This window comes from Delphinapterus leucas, chromosome 3 (genome assembly GCF_059928025.1).
Source record: "Delphinapterus leucas isolate spDelLeu-1000000601 "Yukka" chromosome 3, BTC_Dleu_Yukka2, whole genome shotgun sequence".
In the NCBI taxonomy this organism is placed as follows: domain Eukaryota; kingdom Metazoa; phylum Chordata; class Mammalia; order Artiodactyla; family Monodontidae; genus Delphinapterus; species Delphinapterus leucas.
Window position 1 is genome coordinate 83934067 of NC_143131.1, and position 25255 is coordinate 83959321.

Genomic DNA, 25255 nt, shown 5'->3' on the forward strand with positions numbered 1-25255 from the left:
AGCTCACGCTCGGCAACAAGATAACCCCCTGCAATGAGAAGCCCACGCACCGCAACGAAGAGTAGCCCCCGCTTGCCGCAACTAGAGAAAGCCCACGCACAGCAACAAAGACCCAACACAGCCAAAAATAAATAAAATTTTTAAAAATTATTTTGCAATATCTTCCTTAATTAGCAATTGATTTGTGTGTTGGCATCAACTCCAACTACACTGGAGTGGTTAATTCTCATATATTATTTCTTCACAAATGTTTCCAACACAAAATCTTATAATTTTAATGCACAATAGTTTGTTTAAGGCAATGCCTAGATTTTCAAACATTTTTCCATACTATAACTGAACACAGTGGTCCTTCTCAAAACCTATGTATGATAGGTACCTACAAATTTTAAGTGCACAAGGAGAAGATTTTTAGTTATTTTCTACAGTCCTACAACAATCCAATTTTTGGACTCTTATCATCAAACCAAAGGTTTCCTTGTGTTTATTGCAGTTATATTAGAGTTCTCTAGAGAAAAAGAACCAGTAAGATATATATGTATATGTATATGTGATCTATAGTATATAAAGAGGAGACTTATTATAGGAACTGGCTCATGCTAATAAGTCTCACAAACTGCTGTCTGCAAGCTGGAGAACAAAAAAGCCAGTGGTGTAATTCAGTCGAAGTCTGAAGACCTGTGAATCAGGGGGCTGAAGGTGGAAGACCTGGTCTGTGTGTGAAAGCCTGAGAACTAGGAGCCCCAATATCCAAGGTCAGGAGAAGATGGGTCTCAGCTCACACAGAGAGCACAAATTAGCCCTTCCCCTGCCTTTTTGTTCTCTTTGGGCTCTTGATGGATTGAATGATGCCCTTCCATATTGAGGAGGGCCATCTGCTTTCCTCAGTTCACCAATTCTGATGCTCATCTCTTCCAGAAACACTCTCCTAGACACACTCAGAAATAAAGTCTTACCAGCTATCTGGGCATTTCTAGAAAAATCACACTGCCTTTTGTGGAAATTTCATATAACAAGTAATACACTCTATAGTCGTTTTTATCTGGCTCCTTTCATGTCGCATGGTTTGAGATTTGTCCATGTTGCTGCATGTCTCAGGTGTTTTTTTTCCCCTGAGTATATTCCATTTTATGGATATACCACATTTTGTTTATCCATTAAAGAGTTGATGAACATTTGGATGATTTTGAATTTTTGGCTATTATGAGTAATGGGATAATGAATATTTACATATAATTTTGTGAACATGTGTTTTTATTTCTTTTGGGTAATAAAATATGGGTCACGTAGAAACTGGATGTTTAACTTTTTAAGAAAGAACCAAACTATTCTAAAATGACTGTTACATTTCTACCTGCAACGTATGAATGTTCCAGTTTCTCTACATCCTTGCCAACATTTGCTATTAGTCTGTTAAAATTTTTATCCATTTTAGCAATACCCCTTTTGGTCTTAATTTGTATTTCCCTAATGGTGTCTCATTGTAGTTGTTTTTTTTTTAAATAAATTTTATGTATTTATTTATTTATTTTGGGCTATGTTGGGTCTTTGTTGCTGTGCACAGGCTTTCTCTAGTTGTGGTGAGCGGGGGGCTACTCTTCATTGCAGTGCGCGGGCTTCTCATTGTGGTGGCTTCTCTTGTTGCGGAGCACGGGCTGTAGTCGCGCGGGCTCAGTAATTGTGGCTCCCGGACTCTAGAGCGCAGGCTCAGTAGTTGTGGCTCACGGGCTTAGTTGCTCCGCGGCATGTGGGATCTTCCCGGACCAGGGCTTGAACCCGTATCCCCTGCATTGGCAGGCGGACTCCCAACCACTGCACCACCAGAGAAGCCCTCATTGTACTTTTAAGATGTATTTCCCTAAGGACTAATGATGCTGAGCCATTTGTATATCATCTTTATTAAATCACCTGTTCAAATATTTTGCAATTTTGTTCTGATGAGGCTTATCAATTTTATTATTGAGTCATAGAGTGCTATATATATTATGGATAAAAGCCCTTTATCAGATATATGCTTTGAAAACATTTTCACCATTTTCTTAATGATGTGTTTGAAGAGCAAACATTTTGAATTTGATGAAGTCCTTAAATTGTTCATTTATTGATTATGCTTTTAACATCATATTTAAGAAACTTTGTCCAACTGAAGGTCACTTAAAGTTTCTCCTATGTTTTCTTTTATATGTTTTTAACTCTCACCTTTAGGTCTATAAACAATTTCAAGTTTATTTTAGTAAGGTATGAGCTGAGGGAAAAGTTTAACTATTTTTATATGGATAGCCAGTGTTTCCAGGACCATTTTTGAAAATACCATTATTTCCTTTAGTCACCTTGTCTTTGCCAAAATAAATTGGTGCATAGGTGAGGGTTTATTTCTGGATTCTTTATACTACTCAATTGATGGGAGTGTTTACCCTTATGCAAATAATATATCCTCTTGATTACTATAGCTTCATAATAATATTTGAAAATAGGTGAAAGTCCACTAACTGTTTTTTGGGTTTTTTTACAACTTTATTGGAGTATAATTGCTTTACAATGGTGTGTTAGTTTTTTTTTTTTATGATATTATTTGGCTACACCAGAAACTTTGTATTTCCATACACATTTTATGACCAACTTATGTGTTTCTACAAATATGCCTGTTGGGATTTGGTGGAGATTTAGTTTTCTGATATGTGAACAAGGTATATCTGTCCATTTATTTAGGTGGTCTTTAATTTTTCTCAGCATTGTTCTGCACATTGCGATGTACACACTGCACTTTTTTGTTGAACTTATTCCTAAGTATCTTATTCTTTTTGGTACTATTGTGAATGAAATTATATTCTTAATTTTATTTTCAGATTGTTGCTAGTATATAGATATGCAATTAACTATTGTATATTGATCTTGAATCTTAAGAAGCTGGGAAAATAATTTCTAATACATAGTGATTTTAAGTTTCCTTAGGATTTTGTACATAAAAAATAATGTTGCTGTGAGTAAAAACAGTTTGACTTCCCCCTTTCGAATCTGCATGCCTTTAATATCTTTTTATTACCTTACTTCAATGGCTAGGACCTCCAGTACACTGTTGACTAAATGTGATGTGAGTGGAGTCGGTGTCCTATTCCTGATCTTAGAAAGAAATGTTCAGTTTTTCAGCACTAAGTATGATGGAAGCTGTAAGTTTTTTGGTGATACTCTTCATCAGGATAAAGTGTTTATTATGAATGGTGTTTAATGCGGTCAAATGCTTTATCTCTGTCTATTAAGATGACCATAAGAATTTTACCTGGTATTATATATTAATTATTATTTTAATTTTTCAGATACTAACCCAATCTTGCAATCCTGAGCTAAATATCACTTGCTCTTGACCGATTCTCACTTTTATATGTTGCCAGATTTGGTGTGCTAATATTTCTTAAGGACTTTTATGTTTAGGTTCTTGAGGGATATTGGTTTGAAGTTTTGTTTTTTTGAGATTTTTTTTTCTTCTGACTTTGGTATCAGGGTAAGATTAGAGTTTTAGAATTGCAAAATATATCCTTGTCCTTTATTTTTGGAAAAAGTTTTTGTTCGATTGGTAGTATTTCTTCTAAAAAACAAATTTGTTAAAAGTGTAGATCTCGGGCTTCCCTGGTGGCACAGTGGTTGAGAGTCCGTCTGCCGAGGCAGGGGACACGGGTTCGTGCCCCAGTCCGGGAAGATCCCACATGCCGCGGAGCAGCTAGGCCCGTGAGCCATGGCCGCTGAGCTTGCATGTCCGGAGCCTGTGCTCTGCAACAGGAGAGGCCACAACAGTAAGAGGCCCGCGTACCGCAAAAAAAAAAAAAAAAAGTGTAGATCTCAAGTTGAGTGCTCTTACCACATGCACAAAAATGGCACACGAGAAAACTTTTGGAGGTTGTAGGATGTCTGGTACCTTCGTTGTGCTGATATTTCATGGGTGTTTGCATGTGCCCAAGTTCATCAAATGGTAAACATTAAAAATGTTCAGTTTTTGTATATATCTCAATAAAGATGTCTTTTAAAAATTAACCACTGAAGTTTTCTAAATTTGAACTTTATGGGAAGATTTGTAATTGTCTTTATTTGTAATTATTGAGTTCAGATTTTATTATTTTCTTTACTCAGTTTTGGTAATTTTGCATCTAACAATTTGTCCATTTTAGATAGTGGTTTGGGATTTTTTTCCATAATATTCTCATATAATTCTTATAAATTCTGAAGATCAGTAGTGATATATCATCTTTTATTTCTGATTTGGTCATAGTGTTTTCTCTTTTTTTTAATCTGTTCCATTCTAGCTAAGATGCAACAATTTTGATGGTCCATACCAGTAACCGACTTTTGGTTTCATTAATTCTATTTTTTCTTTTTATTTCATTGATCTTTACTCTGATTTTGTTTCCTTCCACCTTCTTGCTTTTGGTTTAATTTGATTGTTTATTCTTGTGTTTTATTTTAGTTTCTAAGATTGAAGCTTTGTTTATTAACTTGAGGCCTTTTATTTTTAAAATTTATTGGATTATAGTTGATTTACAATGTTGTGTTAGTTTCAGGTGTATAGCAAAGTGATTCAGTTATACATATATGTATATTCATTCTTTTTCAGATTCTTTTCTCATGTAGGTTGTTAGGAATATTGAGTAGAGTTCCTTGTGCTATACAGTAGATCCTTGTTGGTTATCTGTCTTACATATAGTAGTGTGTATATGTTAATCCCAAGCTCCTGATTTATCCCTCCCCCACACTTTCCTCTTTGGTAACCATAAGTTTGTTTTTTGATAACTGTATGTGTGTTTCTGTTATGTAAATAAGTTCATTTGTATCATTTTTAAAATTAGATTCCACATATGGGTGATATATAATTCTTATCTTTCTCTGTCTAACTTACTTCACTTAGTATGATAATCTCTAGGTCCATCCATGTTGCTGCAAATGGCATTATTTTGTTCTTTTTTATGGCTGAGTGGTATACCATTGTATATATATACAACATCATCTTTATCCATTCCTCTGTTGATGGACATTTAGGTTCCTTCCATGTCTTGGCTATTGTAAATAGTGCTGCAGTGGACATTGGGGTGCATGTATCTTTTCAAATTAAGGTTTTCTCCAGATAGATGCCCAGGAGTGGGATTGCTGGATCATATGGCAGTTTTATTTTTAGCTTTTTAATGAAGCTCCATACTGTTCTCCATAGTGGTTGTACCAATCTAAATTCCCACCAACAGTGTAGGAGGGTTACCTTTTCTCTGCACCCTCTCCAGCATTTATTGTTTGTAGATTTTTTGTTGATGGCCATTCTGATAGGTGTGAGGTGATACCTCATTGTAGTTTTGATTTGCATTTCCCTGATAATTAGTGATGTTGAGCATCTTTTCATGTGCTTTTTGGCCATCTGTATGTCTTCTTTGGAGAAATGTCTAGGTCTTCTGCCCATTTTTTATTGGGTTTTTTTGATGTTCAGCTACATGAGCTGTTTGTAAATTGGTTAATCCCTTGTCAGTTGCTTCATTTGCAAAATTTTCTCCTATTCTGTGGATTGTCTTTTCATTTTGTTTATGGTTTCCTTTGCTGTAAGGAAGCTGTTAAGTTTAATTATGTCCCATTTGTTTATTTTTGTTTTTCTTTCCATTACTCTAGGAGGTGGATCCAAAAACATATTGCTACAATTTATATCAAAGAGTGTTCTGCCTATGTTTTCTTCTAAGAGTTTTCTAGTGTCCGGCCTTACATTTAGGTCTTTGATCCATTTTGAAGTTATTTTTGTGTATGGTGTTAGAGAATTTTCTAATTTCATTCTTTTACATATAGCTGTCCAGTTTTTCCAGCACCACTTATTGAAGAGACTGCCTTTAATCCTGTGTATTAACACTGTGTATTCTTGCCTCCTTTGTTGTAGATTAATGTACCATGGGTGTGTGGGTTCAATTCTGGGCTTTCTATCCTATTACATTGATCTATATTTCTGTTTTTGTGCCAGTACCATACTATTTTGATGATTGTAGCTTTGTAGTATAGTCGGAAGTCAGGGAGTCTCCAGCTCCGTTTTTCTTTTCAGGATTGCTTTGGCTATTCAGGGTCTTTTGTGTTTCCATACAGATTTAAAATTTTTTTGTTCTGGTTCTGTGAAAAATGCCCTTGGTAATTTCATAGATTGTAGGTAATTTGTAGACTGCCTTGGGTAGTATAGTCATTTTTACAATATTGATTCTTCTAATCCAAAACATGTTATATTTTTCCATCTGTTTTTGTCACCTTCAGTTTCTTTCATCAGCATCTTATAGTTTACAGAGTACAGGTCTTTTGTCTCCTTAGGTAGGTTTATTCATAGATATTTTATTCTTTTTGATGTGTTGGTAAATGGGATTGTTTCCTTAATTTCTCTTTCTGATCTCTCATTGTTAGTACATAGGAATGCAAGAGATTTCTGTGCATTAATGTTGTATCCTGCAACTTTACCAGATTCATTGATTAGCTCTAGTAGTTTTCTGGTGACATCTTTAGGATACTCTATGTATAGTATCATGTCATCTGCAAACAGTGACAGTTTTACTTCTTCTTTTCCAATTTGTATTCCTTTTATTTCTTTTTCTTCTCTGATTGCTGTGGCTAGGACTTCCAAAACTATGTTGAATAATAATGGCAAGAGTGGACATCCTTGTCTTGTTCCTGATCTTAGAGGAAATGCTTTCAGTTTTTCACCATTGAGAATGATGTTTGCTGTGGGTTTGTCATATATGCCCTTTATTATGTTGAGGTAATTTCCCTCTATGCCCACTTTCTGGAGACTTTTTATCATAAATCAGTGTTTAATTTTTTCAAAAGCTTTTGCTGCATCTATTAAGATGATCATATGGTTTTTATTCTTCAGTTTGTTAATGTGGTGTATCACACTGATTGATTTTCAGATATTGAAAAATCCTTGCATCCCTGGGATAAATCCCACTTGATCATGGTGTGTGATTCTTTTAATATATTGTTGTATTTGATTTGCTAGTATTTTGTTGAGGATTTTTACATCTGTGTTCATCAGTGATATTGTTCTGTAATTTTCTTTTTTTGTGATATCTTTGTCTGGTTTTGGTATCCCAGTGTTGGTGGCCTTGTAGAATGAGCTTGGGAGTACTCCTTCCTCTGCAATTTTTTGTTAGAGTTTGAGAATGGTAAGTGTTAGCTCTTCTCTAAATGTTTGATAGAATTTACCTGTGAGGCCATCTGTTCCTGGACTTTTGTTTGTTGGAAGTTTTTAAATCAGTTTCAATTTCAGTACTTGTGATTGGTTTGTTCGTACTTTCTATTTCTTCCTGATTCAGTCTTGAAAGGTTGTACCTTTCTAAGAATTTGTCCTTTTCTTCTAGGTTGTCCATTTTATTGGCATATAGTTGCTTATAGCAGTCTCTTATGATCCTTTGTATTTCTGTGGTGTCCATTGTAACTCCTCCTTTTTCATTTCTAATTTTTTTGAGTCCTCTCCCTTTTTTTCCTGATGAGTCTGGCCAAAGGTTTATCAATTTTGTTTATCTTCTCAAAGAAGCAGCTTTTAGTTTCATTGCTCTTTTCTATTGTTTTTTTCATCTCTATCTTTATGATTTCTTTTTTTAAAAAATTTTCATTGGAGTATAATTGATTTACAATGATTTCTTTCCTTCTACTAACTTTGGGTTTTGTTTGTTCTTCTTTTTCTAGTTGCTTTAGGTGTAAGTTTAGGTTGTTTATTTGAGATTTTTTTGTTGTTTCCTGAGGTAAGATTGTATTGCTATAAACTTCCCTCTTAGAACTGCTTTTGCTGTGTCTCATAGGTTTTGGATCATTGTGTTTTCATTGTGATTTGCCTCCTTCTAGGTATTTTTTTATTTCCTCTTTGATTTCTTCAGTGATTCATTGTTGTTTAGTAACGTATTGTTTAGCCTCCACGTGTTTCTGTTTTTTAAAGTATTTTTCCTGTAATTTATTTCTGATCTCATAGTGTTGTACTTAGAAAAGATGCTTGATATGATTTCTTCCATTTACCGAGGCTTGATCTGTGGCCCGAGATGTGATCTATCTCAGAGGATGTTCTATGTGCACTTGCGAAGAATGTGTATTCTGCTGCTTTTGCATGGAATGCTTGATAAATATCAATTAAATCCATCTGGACTAATGTGCCATTTAAGACCTGTGTTTCCTTATTGATCATCTGTCTGGATGATCTGTCCATTGATGAAAGTGGGGTGTTAAAGTCCCCCACTATTATTGTGTTACTGTTGACTGTCCCTTTTATGGCTGTTAGTATTTGCCTTATATATTAGGGTGCTCCTATGTTGGGTGCATATATATTTACAATTGTTTTATCTCCTTCTTGATTGATCCCTTGATCATTATGTAGTGTCCTTGTCTCTTGTGACGTGACAGTCTTTCTTTTAAAGTCTATTTTGTCTATAATGAGTATTGCTACTCCAGCTTTTTTTGTTTTCCATTTGGGTGGAATACTCCATCCCCTCACTTTCAGTCTGTATGTGTCCCTAGTTCTGAAGTGGGTCTCTTGTAGACAGCATATATATGGGTCTTGTTTTTGTATCTGTTCAGCTAGCCTACGTCTTTTGGTTGGAGCACTTAATCCATTTATGTTTAAGGTGATTATCGATATGAATGTTCTTATTGCCATTTTGTTAATTGTTTCAGCTTTGTTTTTGAAGGTCTTTTTTCTTCCCTTCCTCTTTTGTTCTCTTGTGATTTGATGACTATCTTTAGTGTTATATTTGGATTGCTTTGTGTGTATCTATTTTAGATTTTTGGTTTGTGGTTCCCATGATGTTTTGATATAGCAGTCTGTGTATGTAGTAGATTGTTTTAAGTTGCTGGTCTCTTAATTTACAATGCATTTCCAACATCCTGCATTTGTACTCTCCTCATGATTGCTGGTTTTGATATCATATTTGTGTGTGTGGGATTTCCTCCCTTTATGTTTGTTGAGACATTTTTTTAAATATAAAATTTTAAGCTATAAATTTCCTTCTAAGCACTGCTTTACCTGCATGCCATGAATTTTGACATGTTGGGTTTTTTAAATTAGTTTACTTCAAAATACATTGTATTTTCCTTATATATTTCTCCTTTGATCCATCAGTTGTTTAGAGCTGTATAGGTTGCCAAATTCTTGAGAATCCCCCTAAGTTCCTTCTGCTACTGATTTCTGCCTTAATTCCATTGTGGTCAGAGAATATATTGATTGTGATTTCAGTCCTTTTAAGTTTATTAAGATATGCTTTAGAGCCAAGAAGATGGTCTATCTTGTGCTTGATAAACAGTGTCTTCTTCTGCCTTTGTGTGGAGTATTCTATAAAGGTCAGCTAAGTTGTTTGATAGCGTTGTTCATGTTCGCTGTACCCTTCCTGATATTCTGTTTAGTTGTTTTGTCAATTAATAAAAATGGTATATCAAGTCTTTCAACTCTATATTATTTTCTACTCTTGATTTTGTCAATTTTTGCTTCCTGTATTTGAAGGTGCTACATATTTATTCAAGAGAGACTAAAGCACAAAGGCATGTATACAAATGTTCATGGCAGCTTTATTCACCATAGCAAAAAAAAAAAAAAGGGAAACAATCCAGATATCTTTCAAACATAATGTAGCCTATCTACACAATAGAATACTATTCAGTCATGTTTTAATTTCAAGAAAAACTAAAACAGCTTACTGATATCTGCAACATGGATTGAAATATAAATTAGTATTTTGAGTGAAAAAAAGCCATACTCAAGTCAATCATTGGTTGCTTGGGGCCAGAAGCAGTGGGAAAAATAGATTGCAAATGGTCATGGGAAGCTTTGTGGTGGAGGCTGAAAATGGTCTGTATCTTAATTGTATTAGTGGTTTCACAGGTGTGTATATCTGACAAAATTTATCATATTGTAAATTTTAAGTGGTGTACTTTATTGTATATTATATATATTTGTGTATACACACTTATCAATATAGCTGATAACATAAATAATTCACTGTGTATCATTATCCTTAGTCATGTGGGCTGCTTCCTTTGGAAAACCTGCTTATATAAATTTGAGATAGATGAATACCTTCCAGTGGCAATAAAGAAGGCAATATAAAGACAATAGAGATGTTGTAAGTTTGTAGAATGGAAACTTAAATTGTGCCTCTCTTACGCAAAAATGAACACAGATTTAACAATCCTAAGTAGTTTTGGCTAAAATTAGTTACACACAATATCCATCATGAGTATTTCTTACTCTGTTTCATAAACTATCATTAAAGGCATTATGATATTTATTTATTAATATATAAATAAGCAAACAATCCTCCACCTAGTCATAGTACTAAATGACCAAAATAGCAGAGATTATGGTTGAGTTAATCTTTGCTTTATTTATTTGTTTATGTATTTATTTTTTGTTTGTTTTGTTTTGTTTTTTTGTGGTACACGGGCCTCTCACTGTTGTGGCTTCTCGCGTTGTGGAGCACAGGCTCCGGATGCGCAGGCTCAGCGGCCATGGCCCACGGGCCTAGCTGCTCCGCGGCATGTGGGGTCTTCCCGGACCGGGGCATGAACCCGTGTCCCATGCATCCGCAGGCGGACTCTCATTCACTGCGCCACCAGGGAAGCCCTATTTATTTATTTTTTTTAAGATTTTTTTTGATGTGGACCATTTTTAAAGTATTTTATTGAATTTGTTACAATATTGCTTCTGTGTTTTTTATGTTTTGTTTTTTTGGCCGTGAGGCATGTGGGATCTTAGCTCTCTGAACAGGGTTCGAACCCACACCCCCTGCATTGGAAGGCGAAGTCTTAACCACTGGACCGCCAGGGAAGTCCCAATCTTTGCTTTATTTTGTATGACTTTGCAAAGCAAGTAGTCTCTAAATTATTCAGAAGAGACGATCAATGTGTCATTTTTTAAAGATGGCTAATTATTTGTTTTTCAGCCATTACTTGAGCTCTTCATCTGCTGTTTCAGGCCCTAGGATATACACAAAGCAAGTCTGATATGGTCTTTGCCCTCACTGAAGTTAAAATCCAGTAGGAGCAAGCAATGAATTATTAACTGTATGAAGTGCTATAAATAAATATAAAATGATACAGGACAGTATTAAGTGTGAGGTTGTTGGTGGCTCCTTAAAATTAAGTATATGTGTACTTTAAAGTGGGGATCCTTCTGAGGAGATGATATTTGTACATTGACCTTAACTATGAAAGGACGTCACTGTGTGAATATCTCCAGGAAGAGCATTCAAGACACAGGTCATAGATATCAAATGCCAAGTGCTGGAGACCAGAATGAGCTCTGTATGTTCCATGTAAAGAAGGGAGGTCAATTGAGCCTAAAGTTGGTGGATCATTTTGGAATTGGGTGAAAGGAGTCAATTCATTAATTTAAGCAATTAACCAAACAGTATTTTTTCCCAGCTAAAATTCCTCAAATTCTAGTTCTCTTAAAATGCTTTTAAACTTTAAAGTTAGCATGTGACACTATGGGATAGACTTTGTTGGTATAAAAAAAATTAAGGTCAAAATAAAATTTGAGAACTTTATGTAAAAAAATTTTCATCAAGTGGCACTTTTTAAAAAAAATCTCTGTTAATTGTAAAAAAAAAAAAAAATCTCTAACTGTAAAACTAACAAGTATTTTAAAGTAAATATTCAGTATTTGCCTGGCTGTTTAGATATACATCTTTAAAAATTGGAAATGCCCACTTCACCAACTGAACATGAAATTTCAAGAATTCAGTTGCAGTATGTTAAGCTGAAGCATGGCCCACACATTGGCAGTTCATATCTTGGGTTATCTGCAGTTTAGGAAAAGAGCAAGAGCAGTTTAACCACTAAAATGTAAGCAGACTATCTTTTCTTCAAGCAGCAATTGCTCTTTTGATTTAACTTAAATCATTCAGTAATTTTCCATAATTTAAGGAAATCCATGTCTAATAAAAGATATGTGTGTAACTATGAAGTTAACTTTTATATTCATTGTTCAATTGACTTTGAACTGCTCATATGTTCACCTGCTCAGAAATTTCTAGTTGGCTGATGTGAAATTTTTTAACCTTTGCAATTTGTTAACTAAAAATTTCATTACATGGCCCAAAATAGCAGATTTAATTAATGTTTTTAAAACATTAATTGCCTTAGACACATTTATCATTTAAGTTTCAGCTGCCTCATTGTCAGCTTCTAAGTATTTAGAGTTATAATACTGAAGCAGGAGTTTATATAATGTTTGATTAGTGACCCTTAACCAGCAGCTTTCTCCTCTCTTCCATTCAGTTTTCATATTTCAGACCTCTTGGTTTTCTTACAAAATACAAATAAGTCATAATCTGAAATAAATGGATTCTTTATTGCTGTCCCCTATTTGATAGCCAAAAAATAACCTCCTTGAATAAATAGATACATGTATACATAGATAGGTAACTAACAAAAAAGAAACAAAGGAAAAAGACTGGTATGATCCTTCAGGGAAGCAGTAAATGCCAGCCATATGGTTAGGTGCTGAGTATGCCTTATCTTTAAAACTAAGATAAATGAAACTTAAAACTAATTAAAGGAGAAGAAACCAGATTCAAAACCAAGTCTTTATGGCCCCAAAGCTGTGGTCTTTCCTTTGCGCCATGTTGCCACTAGGAGACAGTGTCAAAAACAATGAATTAATTGGTCCTCTATTATTAGTCTGCTTTGTTTTTATGCATTACTGGATATTAAAAATTATAATAGTACTTTTCATTACATCAGTAACTTGGCACTGGTCCTAAGCAGAGTATGTACCTACTGGGTCCCAAAAAGTGGCTGCTTCCAGGTCCCTTTCCTTGGCCACAAGTCACCAAATGACTGTCTCCATTTTATTCAAGTCCAGCTGTATTGAAAAAGAGTAAAAAATCTATTAATAGGAACACATATTTTAACATGTCTTTTTCGACGCTTTGCCCCTTTCTCATGATCTAAAGAGACTTCTGCCTTTTTTCACTCAATGTTTTCTCACTTTAGTGAGAAAGCGTCCTATCACCATAAATTTTTGATGTACAGTTTGGAAAAGTAGAGGAATAGACACAACAAAAATAATCTAGCATATTCTAGATAGAAAGGTTGTGAGAGCAAAAGAAGTGCTAGGAATTCTGGGTACAGAGGCAGGTGAGAGAGGATGGAGGGGGTAAGATTAACATGAGATGGCCACGAGGACGATGTGGAAGGGATACTCTTCTGGAGTTTGGATACTAAAAATCTTTGGGGTTTGGGAAGTAGATAAACAATTTCTGAGTCAATGAAAGGAGATTTAGGTAAATTTTATGCATTACATAGTTGGTCTTCTGGATTATGGGGTGCTTGCATAAAACTCTGACAGGCCACAGGCTTGGCCATTTGCTGTAGGGCAATGCTTTATCCATATGTGAATATAGACTGGAAAACTGCTGCTGAGAGAGCCTAGCACAGTCAGGCTATGTTGTAGAATCTCTTGGAGTTACAAGGAAAAGTTGTGACTGATCTTTACTGTGGATGGCCTTAGGTATAAAAGATTGAGGCAAGTTATGCCAGAGTGCTAAGATTTGTGTATCCTAAATTAGGGTTACAGGTGCTCAGACATTTGAAGTTATTTAAGAAGAGTGATATCGGCAGAAGCAGTATCCAATAATGACTTTCTCATTTTGAACACAATATGGGGTACTTTGTTAAAATACCCTTCTGTCTAGGAGAGCTGCTTATTTCATTCACTATTTTATATAAAGAACTTATTAAATGATCTATACCCTAACAAGAAGAAGGGAGTCTTTTTCTATCTTTTAAAAGACTATTCCTAAAACAACACCCTTTAGTTTTTTAAAGATATTATAAATGAGTTGACCTATTTCAAAATCAGTGTAGGGCTTTGGATCACGTTTCCTTGAAATAAACACCACTCCAATGATAGACCCAGTTCGTTCGGTTCATAAAGTTTACAAATAGATAAAGAACTGGGGAAATGAGCAGGTAGACTAATGAGAAATGGAGAGCAGGGTTATGTTAAGATAGCAATGGGGTCAGGAGGGAGAATACTGATGAAGCTGAAACAGCAAACTCTTCCCTCTTATAGAGGAAAAAGACAATAGAACTTAAACTGGTCAGAGAAAATAGGACAGTGGACTATACCTGTTTATGGGAACATTTTCATAATTTTTTCAACAGACATGTATAGAGCAGATAAAAGCATACTAGGGCATCATATCTGAAGTCAGTCATTACTTCTGGGATCTTATTTCAGAGCTAAGCCCTTTATACACTACAGCTGGGAGGGCACCACCACTGCCTCAGGAATCACACAAGCAGTTAGATGTGCAGATTAGACCAGAGACATATGTTTGTTTTGTCTTAGCCTGTTTTGTGCACTCACTCACTGGTGTGTAAGTCATTGCCAAATGTTTTCTTGGAGTCAGTGGCGACATGAAGATAAAGACTGTAAACAACTCAATAAAATGGATAGAGTGATATAAGCCTAATTTTAAGACTTGCTTGAGAAATACCTAATCAAAATGTTATAAAACACTCAAACATAAAGCTTTATGTAAATAGTAATTAATATTTTTATACAGAGATATAAAATGAAGTTAATAAAAGAGTATGCATTAACATGGCATGAGTATTCTAGCACATTGACTGTCCTGTACTCTGTAAGTTAATTGCTACAGACTATTTCAGAAATAAAATACTAAACTGAAAATGATGTCATTTTAATTTTAGTTCTGCTTTGAAGACAAACATGCTGAAAAAAAGCAGTGTGCCAAAAAAGGTGGTTAATTACTAGAGTTCTGCTCTAGAGACACATTCAAAGTACAATTACTCTATATGTAAGATGGATAGTTACTTGAGTTTCTCAATTCTGAAAGGTGATCAGATAGCCAGGCAAATGATTACTAAGTAGGCATAATTTCATTAGTTTTTCCAAGTATTTTGTTTATTTGGGAAATGAAGTTAATGATCATGAAAGTAGATATCTAACCACCTTGGCTGAACTGACAAAGTTCTACTGTACCATTTTTATAGACACAAAGGCAATTTTACAAATCTATCCTAAGTGTAAAGATATTATTTAGGGTCAAGGTAAATTTATAAAATAATAATTATAATAACGTATTATATATCCAGTATAACCATATACTAGATGTATATTTCTCGAATTTAATTATTTGCCAATATCTGGCTCTAGGAAAGTTTTCTTCTTAAAAGCAATATTTGAAAAAAATGATTGAAGTTCAGTGATTATATTTATGATGTATCAATAGTCACATGGGGCATTTGTCATTTGCTTTAAGCATAATAGAATAATTTCAAAAATTCTAGAATATCTTCTTCATACATGCAACACAGAGGATAAGTGATACTTTATGAAAACTTAGCTATTATTTTCTCTCATTTTTTTTTTTTTTGACGGCGCCATACGGCTTGTGGGATCTTAGTTCCCCGACCAGGGATTCAACCCAGGCCCTCAGCAGTGAGAGCATGGAGTCCTAACCACTGGACCACCAGGGAATTCCCTATTCTTTTTATTTTAAATAAAAATTAGTTGTAAAATGAGCTCAACTAACACCTCACTATACCTAAAATGTTCATCCACCAGAGTTTTTCCATTTCTTTTGGGTATCAAATAAGCCAGCTTTCCTTATGACAGTAAAGGATGAAAGCCTGCATGGGTATTCTCTCTCTCCCTTTACTAAAGGTTACAAAGTTCTAGGACAGTCCAGTATTTCTAAATATTGTATTAAAATATCTGGAGAAATATTTCGACTTGAGATTCATGATGTCCTTCATGCCTAGTGTACGTTAGTGTAATTTTGAACAGCCAGGCTGGTGCTTCCTGATCTGGCCAATTCTTACCTGTTGACTAGTGGCCTTCAACCATGTACTAGATATAATAAACTGTAATTTTTGAAACATGCCTACATCCAGACCTTAACTACTCTAGAGAACTGATCCTGACCTCCCCAGCTTCCTACTCCTGGGATATACTTCACTTCTCTGCAGGCTGGCTCCCCGTAAACCTTGAAGCTATTCTTCTAGCATCTAAGCAAGTTTGACAGGTGCCTATTTTGTAGACATTACTCATATTCCCTCAAATTTCAAATGTAATTAAAGGTGTCATCGCTCCCTCTTTTGAACTCCCATTGCTCCATCTACCTACATTTTACATAGCATTTCTAACATTTTACTGCACAATTTAGTCTTATGCCTGCTTACAGATTCTTGATTACAAACCTCTCAGTTGCAGGTAATATATTTAACTTTGTGATTCCATGACAATGATTAGCACAAGTAAACAGTGCATAGCACACATTTAGCACTCAACAAAACCTTACTGAATACATTGATGAATAACTTAACTTTTGAGGGCCATCTAAAGCAGGGTTGTGCTGGTGATACATAAAGCCCTATTAGGGTTTCTCCAGGTCACAGCAGATCCCTAAACCTTCCTCTCTTCCCAGTTTAACAAGAACAACAAAAATAATCATTGATCCTTTACAAAATAGGCCTAACTCACTTTAAGATAATTTTTATGTAAGTTCAACAACAAAATTATGGATAGTATTGTTATACTCTAATATAAAACTAAAATATATTTATCATAAGTACAAAAAAAATGGAGTAAAGTCCTTAATGTCTGTTTCTGGATTTATTTTCCTATCACCCTCTCTGGAGACACACCATACTCAAGTGAACCTATATATAGTTGGATCTTAGAAGACAAATCTCAAGCTTGAAATTCTCAAAAATATGGGAAGGCAAGTGGGAATTCCACTGTCTCCTATCAGGCAAAGGCTAAGCAGCTAGCAGCAATAAGATATACTAACTTTTCTTAGAAACAGGTAGGAAAATCAATGGATTGCAAGGTGAGCTGAGTCAAAATTGCAGGTTTATTCCATCAGAGAAGATGGATAGGTGCCGACATCCAATTTATAGTCTCGAAGGGCTGTATCTCCTGACATTTCCTGCTGGAATAAAGTAAAAACCTCCATCATATTGGGAAGGGAATGCCTAACCACTACTCCTCTAGATGGCTCTTAGACCAGTGCTGTGCCCTTGGGGAGACAGTCGAGTGACCAACTCATTAGCTACTAGCTCAGAGAAAGCTAAAGAAAACAAAATAATGACAAAAGGATAATAACATTGTTCTGCTGCCTCTGATGTATAAAACTGCAGTGTTTAAGAAAGAAAAAGGTTGGTTTTTTTAGGATCAGAATACTTTAATAAGATATCAGTGTCAAAATATATTTCCTTATACAGTTAAGCTCCCGTACAATAATAATGTTGTCAGTAGGAATTTGACAATATAATAATGTTCATGAAATCATTACCTTGATAGGTAAGGTTATTATGACACTTGGAATATTTTTCAGAGTGTTTTAGTAAATCTGTAAGGGTAAAGTGTCTTTAATGCTGAGGCCGACCACATAGGCAATCAAACGCCAGTGCTTACATGTCTGTAACCCTTCAAGTTCTGCTGCCCCACGTGGGGCTGAGTTGTGCTGAAGCATGATTTGGGGCAACAAGGTGATTAGGTAATTTTTCTTGTATAACTTAGATTTCTTTTGAAATTAAAATTTTTGTTCTATATTCAAAAAACCCCACTAATCAAAAAGATAAATGTACCCCAATGTTCATAGCAGCATTATTTACAATAACCAAGATATGGAAGCAACCTTGGAAGCAACCTAAGTGTCCATCAACAGATAAATGGATAAAGAAGATGTGGATAAAGATATATATGTATGATAATGAATATCATTCAGCCACAAAAAAGAATGAAATTTTGCCATTTGCAACAACATGGATGGACTCGGAGGGTATTTATGCTTAGTGAAATAAGTCAGGCATGGAAAGACAAATACTGTTTGATATCACTTACATGTGGAATCTAAAAACTAAACTAGTGAAGACAAAAAGAAACAGTCTTGGGACTTCCCTGGCAGTCCAGTGGTTAAGATTTCACCTTCTATTGCAGGGGGTGCGGGTTCTATCCCTGGTCAGGGAGCTAAGATCCCACATGCCCCGTGGCCAAAAAAACCAAAACATAACACAGAAGCAATATTGTAACAAATTCAATAAAGACTTTAAAAATTGTCTACATCAAAAAAAAAATCTTAAAAAAAAAAGTGTCACAGAGAACAAACTAGTGGTTACTAGGGGGGAAAGGGAAGCAGAGAGGGGCAAATAGGGGCAAGGGGTTAAGAGGTACAAACTACTATGTATAAAATAAATAACCTACAAGGATATATTGTACAGCACAGGGAATGTAGGCAATATTTTATAAATTATAAATGGAGTATAACCTTTAAAATTTGTGAATCAATGTTGTATACCTGAAACAGATAATCATCAAGTATACCTCAAGTATACCTCAAGTACATCAAGCATACCTCAATAAAAATTTTTAAAAATAAAGTTCACCCACCTCCTTGCTCATTTATTTATATGCTATCTTACATTTATGCATTTGCTATTAACTAAAATTGACATATTTGTAATATTTTTTTAAAAAGAAGGAAATATTCAAAGAGCATAAAGAAGAAAATAATACCTTTAAGGGGACAAACATAAAACTTACAGATAAACAATCCCACAAAATAATGGTATGAAATAAGGACCAACATACAATTTCATAACCAGTGCTATACACTGAATTGTGTCCTCCTAAAATTTATATTTTGAAGCTTTAACCCTCCGTGTAACTATATATGAAAATCGGGCCTATAAGGAGGTAATTAATATTAAATAAGGTCATAAGGGTGGGGCTCTGATAGGAGAGGGTTAGTGTCCTTATAAAAAGAGACATCGTGCAGACTTCTTAAAAAGATCCCACGTGCTGCAGCTAAGACCCAGCACAGCCAAAAATAAATAAAAAATATTTTTTAAAAAATAAAATAAAGACAGCAGAGTTTTCTCTATCTCCCTCTTTTTTGCTTCCTGCCCAAATACCATTTTTTTGAGGTATAGTAGACATAGCATGTTAGTTTTAGAGGTACAGTGTAATGATTTGTATAAGAGCAAATGATTACCACAGTAAGTTTAGTTAACATCCACTCTACTAGTTATTTTTAAATGTACAATATGGTATTATTATAGTTATTTTTAAATGTACAATATGGTATTATTAAATATAGTCGCTGTGTTGTATACTATATCCCTGTTATGTAGTTTATAACTGGAAGTTTGTACCCTTTGACTCCCCTCATCCATTTCAGCCACACACCCCCTCAACTCTTCACCTCTGACAACCACCAATCTGTCCTCTGTATCTGTGAGCTTGATTTTTTAAATTTGTTTCATTTTTTTTTTAAAGATTCCACATGTAAGTGAGATCATAAGGTATTTGTCTTTCTCTGCCTGGCTTATTTCATTTAGCATAATGCCCTCAAGGTCCATACATGTAGCAAGTAGCTAGATTTTATTCCTTTTTATGGCTGTATAATATTCCATTGTGTGTATATATGTATGAATGTGTGTGTATATATGTATATAATCACATTTTCTTTATCCATTTGTCTGTTGATGGATGTTTAAGTTGTTTCCATGTCATGGCTATTGTAAATAATGCCTTAATGAACATGAGGGTACATGCTCCTTTTGAGTTAATGTTCCTGTTTTCTTTGCATAAATACCAAGAAGTGGAATTGCTGGATCATATGGTTCTATTTTTAATTTTTTGTGAAACTTCCACATAATTTTGCATAGTGGCTGCACCAATTTACATTACCATGAACAGTACTTAAGGGTTCTCTTTTCTCCATACCATCACACTTGTCATCTCTTTTTGATGATAGTCATTCTAACAGGTGTAAATTGATATCTCATTGTGATTTGGAAATGCATTTCCCTACTGATTAATGATGTTAAGCACCTTTTCATGTATGTGTTGGCCATTTGTATGTCTTTTGAAAAGTGTCTATTCAGATCCTCCGCCCATTTTTTTAATCAGATTGCTTTTTGGCTATTGAGTTGTATGAGTTTTTTATATAGTTTGAATATTAACCCCTTATCAGTTATATGATTTGCAAATATTTTCTCCCATTCTTTATGTTGATTTGTCATTTTGCTGATGGTTCCCTTTTCTGTGCAGAAGGTTTTTAGCTTGATGTAGTCTCTCATATTTTTTATTTTGTTGCTTTTGCTTTCAGTGTCAAATCCAAAAAAATCATCACTAATACTGATGTCACGGAGCTTAACACCTATGTTTTAAGGTGTCATGTCTTAAATTCAAGTCTTTAAACCATTTTAATTTTTGTGTATGGTATAAGATAGTGGTCCAATTTTATTCTTTTGCATGTGGCTGCCCAGTTTTGAACACCATTTAATGAAGAGATGGTCTTTTCCCCACTGTATATTCTTGGCTCCTTTCTCCTAAAATAATTGACCCCATAAGTGTGGGTTTATTTCTCGGCTATCTATTCTGTTCCGTTGATCTATCCTTCTGTTTTTGTGCTGGTACCATACTGTTTTGCTTACTCTTGCTCTGTGATATAGTTTGAAATCAGGGAGCATGATACCTCAAGCTTTTTTCTCAAGACTGCTTTTTTCTATCTGAGGTCTTTGTGGATCCGTACAAATTTGGGGATTGTTTGTTCTATGTCTGAAAAAATGCCACTGGAATTTTGATAGGGATTGCATTGATCTGTAGATTGCTTTGGGTAGTATGTACACAATAACAGTATTAATTCTTCCAATTCATAAGCGTGGAATATCTATTTATTTGTGTTTTCTTCAATTTCTTTCATCAATGTCTTACAGTTTTCAAAGAACAGTTACTTCACATCCCTGGTAAATATATTCCTAGGAATTTTATTCTTATTGATGCAATTGTAAATGGGATTGTTTTCTTCATTTCTTTCTGACAGTTCATCATTAGCATATAGAAATGCAAGCAGATACTTGTATATTTTATGTATCCTGCAATTTTTGATTAGTTCTAATGGTCTCTCCATCGTGTCTTTAGGGTTTTCTCTATAGCATGCCATGTCATGTGCAAATAGTGATAGTTTTATCTCTTCCTTTTCAATTTGGATGTCTTTTATTTCTTGTACTTATCTAATTACTCTGGCTAGGACTTCCAATACTGTATTGAATAAAATTGATGAGAGTGGGCATTTTTGTCTTGTCTCTGATCTTAAAGCTTTTAGCTTTTTACCATTAAGTATGGTGTTAGTTGTGGACTCGTCATATATGGTGTTGAGGTACATTCCTTTTATGCCCACTTTGTTGAGTATTTCTATCAAATGAATGCTGACTTTTGTCAAACGCCTTTTTGACATGTATTGAGATAATCATATAATTCTGTATCCTTTATTTTGTTAACGTGGTGCACCACATTGATTTTTTGCAGATGTTGAATCATCCCTGCATCCCTGGAATAAAGCCCACTTGATCAAATTGTATTATCCTTTAAATGTATTGCTGAATTTGATTTGCTAATATTTTGTTGAGGTTTTCTGCATCTGTGTTCATCATGGATATTGGCTTGTAATTTTCTTGTGTCATCCTTCTCTGGTCTTAGTATCAGGATAATGGTGTTCTTACAAAATGAGCTAGGCACTGTTCCTTCTGGTATTTTTTCTTGTTTTTTTTTTGGAAGAGTAGAGATTTAATTCTTTTTTGAATGTTTGGTAAAATTCACCAGTGAAGCCATCTCATCCTGGACTGTTGTTTTTTTTATTTGTTGTGGAGGTTTTTGATTACTGATTCAGTCTACTTACTAGTAATTGATCTGTTCAGATTACTTTGTGACTTAGTTTTGGTAGGCTGTATGTCTGAGGAATTTATCCATTTCTTCTAGGTTGCCCAACTTGTTGGTGTATAATTGTTGTGGTCTCTTATGATCCTTTGTATTTCTGTGGTATCTATTGTAATGTCTCTGATTTCACTTCTGATTTTGAGTCGTCTCTCCCCCCCCGCCACCGCTTTTTTTTTGGTGGGTCTAGCCTGAAGTTTAGGGTTTTGTCTTTTTAAGCTCTATTTCATTTATTTCTGCTCTGATTTCTATTAGTTCCTATCTTTTATTAACTTTAGGCTTCATTTGTTCTTTTTCTAATTCCTTGAGGTGTGAAGTTAGCTTGTTTGAGATTTTTCTTGAGGAAGGCACTTACTGCTATGAACTTTTCTCTTAGAACTACTTTGCTTCATACCATAGGTTTTGGTATGTGTCCAATTTTCTTTTGTTTCAAGATATTTTTTGATTTCCCCTTAAATTTCTTTTTTACCCATTGGTTGTTCAGTAGCATGTTGTTTAATCTCTACATATTTGTGAATTTCCCAGTCTTCTTCTTATAATTGATTTCTAGTGTCACAACACTGTGGTCAGAAGAGTTGCTTGGTATGATTTCAGTCCTTTTAAATGTTTTAAGGCTTGCTTCATAGCCTAACATATGATTTATTCTGGAGAATGTTCCATGTGCACTTGTGAAGAATGTGTATTCTGGTGCTTTTGGATGGAATGTGCTGTATGTATGTTTAGTCTACCTGGTCTAGTGTGCTGTTAAAGGCTGTGTTTCCTTATTTTTTTGGCTAGATGACTTATCCATTGATGTATGAGGTATTAAAGTCCCCTAATATTACTGTATTGCATTGCTATTTCTCCCTTTAGGTTTGTTGTTATTTGCTTAATACATGTAGGGGCTTCTATGTTGGGTACATAAATATTTACAAATGTTATCTTCTGATAGCTGATGTCTACCTCCTCCACGTCCTATTGAATCATACATTTCCATTTGTCTGAATTGCAACTAAAATATTTACTTAATGACTTGCTTATTTTCCATATTATATTCCTAGAAGAGAGGTTGCAAAATGGGTTAGGTAAACTACATAATGTAGATCTATATACGTTTTTAAACTTTCTAATAAAACGAATAAATACGTAGAATATGTCATATACATATACGACTCAAACTGGAGCTAGAAAATGTTTAAAGAAATCCTTTGGAGGAGTAAAATTTATGTATATAACTAGGTTTTAAAATTGTTGAATAATGTGGCATTTGGAGTGTGCAACTTAATAGGTAATCAAATTTATTTGAGCTGTGTCCTCATTTGAAAATTAAAATGTAAATTTAGACCTTTAATTTGAGTGGACCTGGACATAGAACATGCTTTTGATATATTTAGAGGCATCTATTTAACTCACATTATCCTGATAAACATTTTCCCTAATCACCTATATGCATTAAAAGAACCTGTGAATTAGTAAGTTTAAAAATGTACATTAAGGATTATATAGTCAATAGGTATTTTTATGCTTTGTAGAACACATGGGTTCCTGTACCATGTTCAATTTAGAGAGACTCTTTCAGCATTATCACTTCTCATTATTATGAATATACTGAAAATTTCACAGATTGGAATGCCAAGATCACTCATTAGCTATTGGACTTATATTTGCTTAACACTATGTGATTTTTAGCGTTTCTTCCTTTTGGTAGCTCTGAGCAACACCTTTTAAAGTATAATTTTAATTTCCGTATACTTTAAACTTTGGAAATTTTTTCCCCAGTGTGAATATTATATTATGTAGCCTTGATACTAAAGTACTAATACTCTTGGCCATATCATCAGTATTACTGACATGAGTCCATGTATGTGGGGTTAACTGAAAATTTTAAAATGTAATCCTGTTAATCTAGGGGTATGAAAGTGAGATTTGCTCTCAGGAAACAAGGGATTTTTGTATACTGATTCATCTAAAGTTTACAAAGTCTATCACTAAGGGAAAAAAAACGACGAAGTATTAACTGCAAAAATGTTGACGTCTGCATTGAAGATATAATGCTTTATGGTAACAACTAAGTTATTGTAATTTCCGTCACGCCTCAAGGTGTTATAAATCATAATGTCAATGAACTAAAGGTTTCATAATTCTCTCAACATAAATATTAACGAGTTCCAGATGAGTAGGCAAGTGGATATTTGTAAGAATATTTAAGTGATTTGATTTAGAGCAGTCAATGAGCTCATAAAAGCACAGAAGATAACTGAAGGTAAACAGCATGAAACAGATATAATTTAACACTGGGTTCTCTAGATGTTTGAAAGATGTGCACAGCCTATAGGTTAAGAATAAACACTGCCTCAGGAAAAGGAAGAGGCATTAGTCAAAGAGTTCATGTAGACAAAATGAGTAAGTCCCAGAGATCTGCTTTACAGCATAGTTCCTAGAGTTGACAATACTGTACTGTATACCTAAAATTTTTCTAAGAAGGTAGATCTTATATTAAGTGTTCTTATCATAAACACCAACAAAAATAATAACACAAGACAACTTTTGAAGGTGATGAATATGCTTATAGCATAGATTGTGGTGATGGTTTCATGAATGGATACTTATCTCCAAATTCATAAAGTTGTATACATAAATATGTATAATTTATTTTATTTTTCTTTTATATTGGAGTATAGTTGATTTACAATGTTGTGTTAGTATCAGGTGTACAGCAAAGTGATTCAGTTACACATATATCTATTCTTTTCCAAATTCTTTTCCCATTTAGATTATTACAGAATATTAAGTAGAGTTCCCTGTGCTGTACAGTAGGTCCTTGCTGGTTATCTATTTTAAGTATAATTTTTAATAAATCAATCATACCTCAATACAGTAATTTTTTATAAGGAATGAATGCTGAGTTGGCACATATTACAAGTCCATGTCAGCTGGTATATTAAATGGCCCGATGAATTAAACCCAAATATAATAATAAATTTTCTTACCAGATATATTTTGTTTATGCATGGGAGGAAGGGTAATTTAAATATTTTTCAAATAAGATATTTTTGTCTTTTTTATTCCTTATATATAATTTCTATTCAAGATAAAGATAGTAATATATTTTTCCATAAAAGTTGGGAGTTTTTTCACTCACATCTTTCTGGGTGAATTAAAGGATTATAATTTATGTCCAAATTTTATAGCTGAATATTTTTTAAGAGCAGAAAAACTGAGTGACCCAATAAATACTACCTACTTTTTAAAAAATGGCCTTGAGAGGAAATCAAGCATAGTTTCATGGTGACTGAACAAGAAAAAAACTGAACTTGGGCTTTTTACTCTTTAGAATGCATTAATATGTTCAATTACTGAGGACACTGAATATCTCATGTTCACTCCTCCTCAAATCCTTAGGGAGAATCTACAAATGTTCACTTAAAAAATATAATAGAATATGAATTGAAGAGTACAGAGAGTTGTACCATGGTCCATTTATACTACCATTTATTTTCCCAGCAAACATATAGTGCTTCATGTTGGGACAGGATAAGT

At 34.2% G+C, this 25255-nt stretch overlaps 1 long non-coding RNA gene across 2 annotated transcripts in view; it reads right to left on the bottom strand.

The window, feature by feature from the left end:
- Window positions 1-2012: 2012 nt before the first annotated feature.
- Window positions 2013-25255, bottom strand: part of LOC115801636 (uncharacterized) — a 31749-nt gene continuing 8506 nt past the window's right edge. The window contains exon 4 of one of the 2 annotated variants that reach the window (XR_004021950.2): window positions 2013-12844. This is a non-coding gene — a long non-coding RNA (uncharacterized LOC115801636). Of the gene's footprint in view, window positions 12845-14867; window positions 16947-25255 lie in introns of those variants that run through there. The other variant, XR_016392728.1, reaches the window with a different exon arrangement.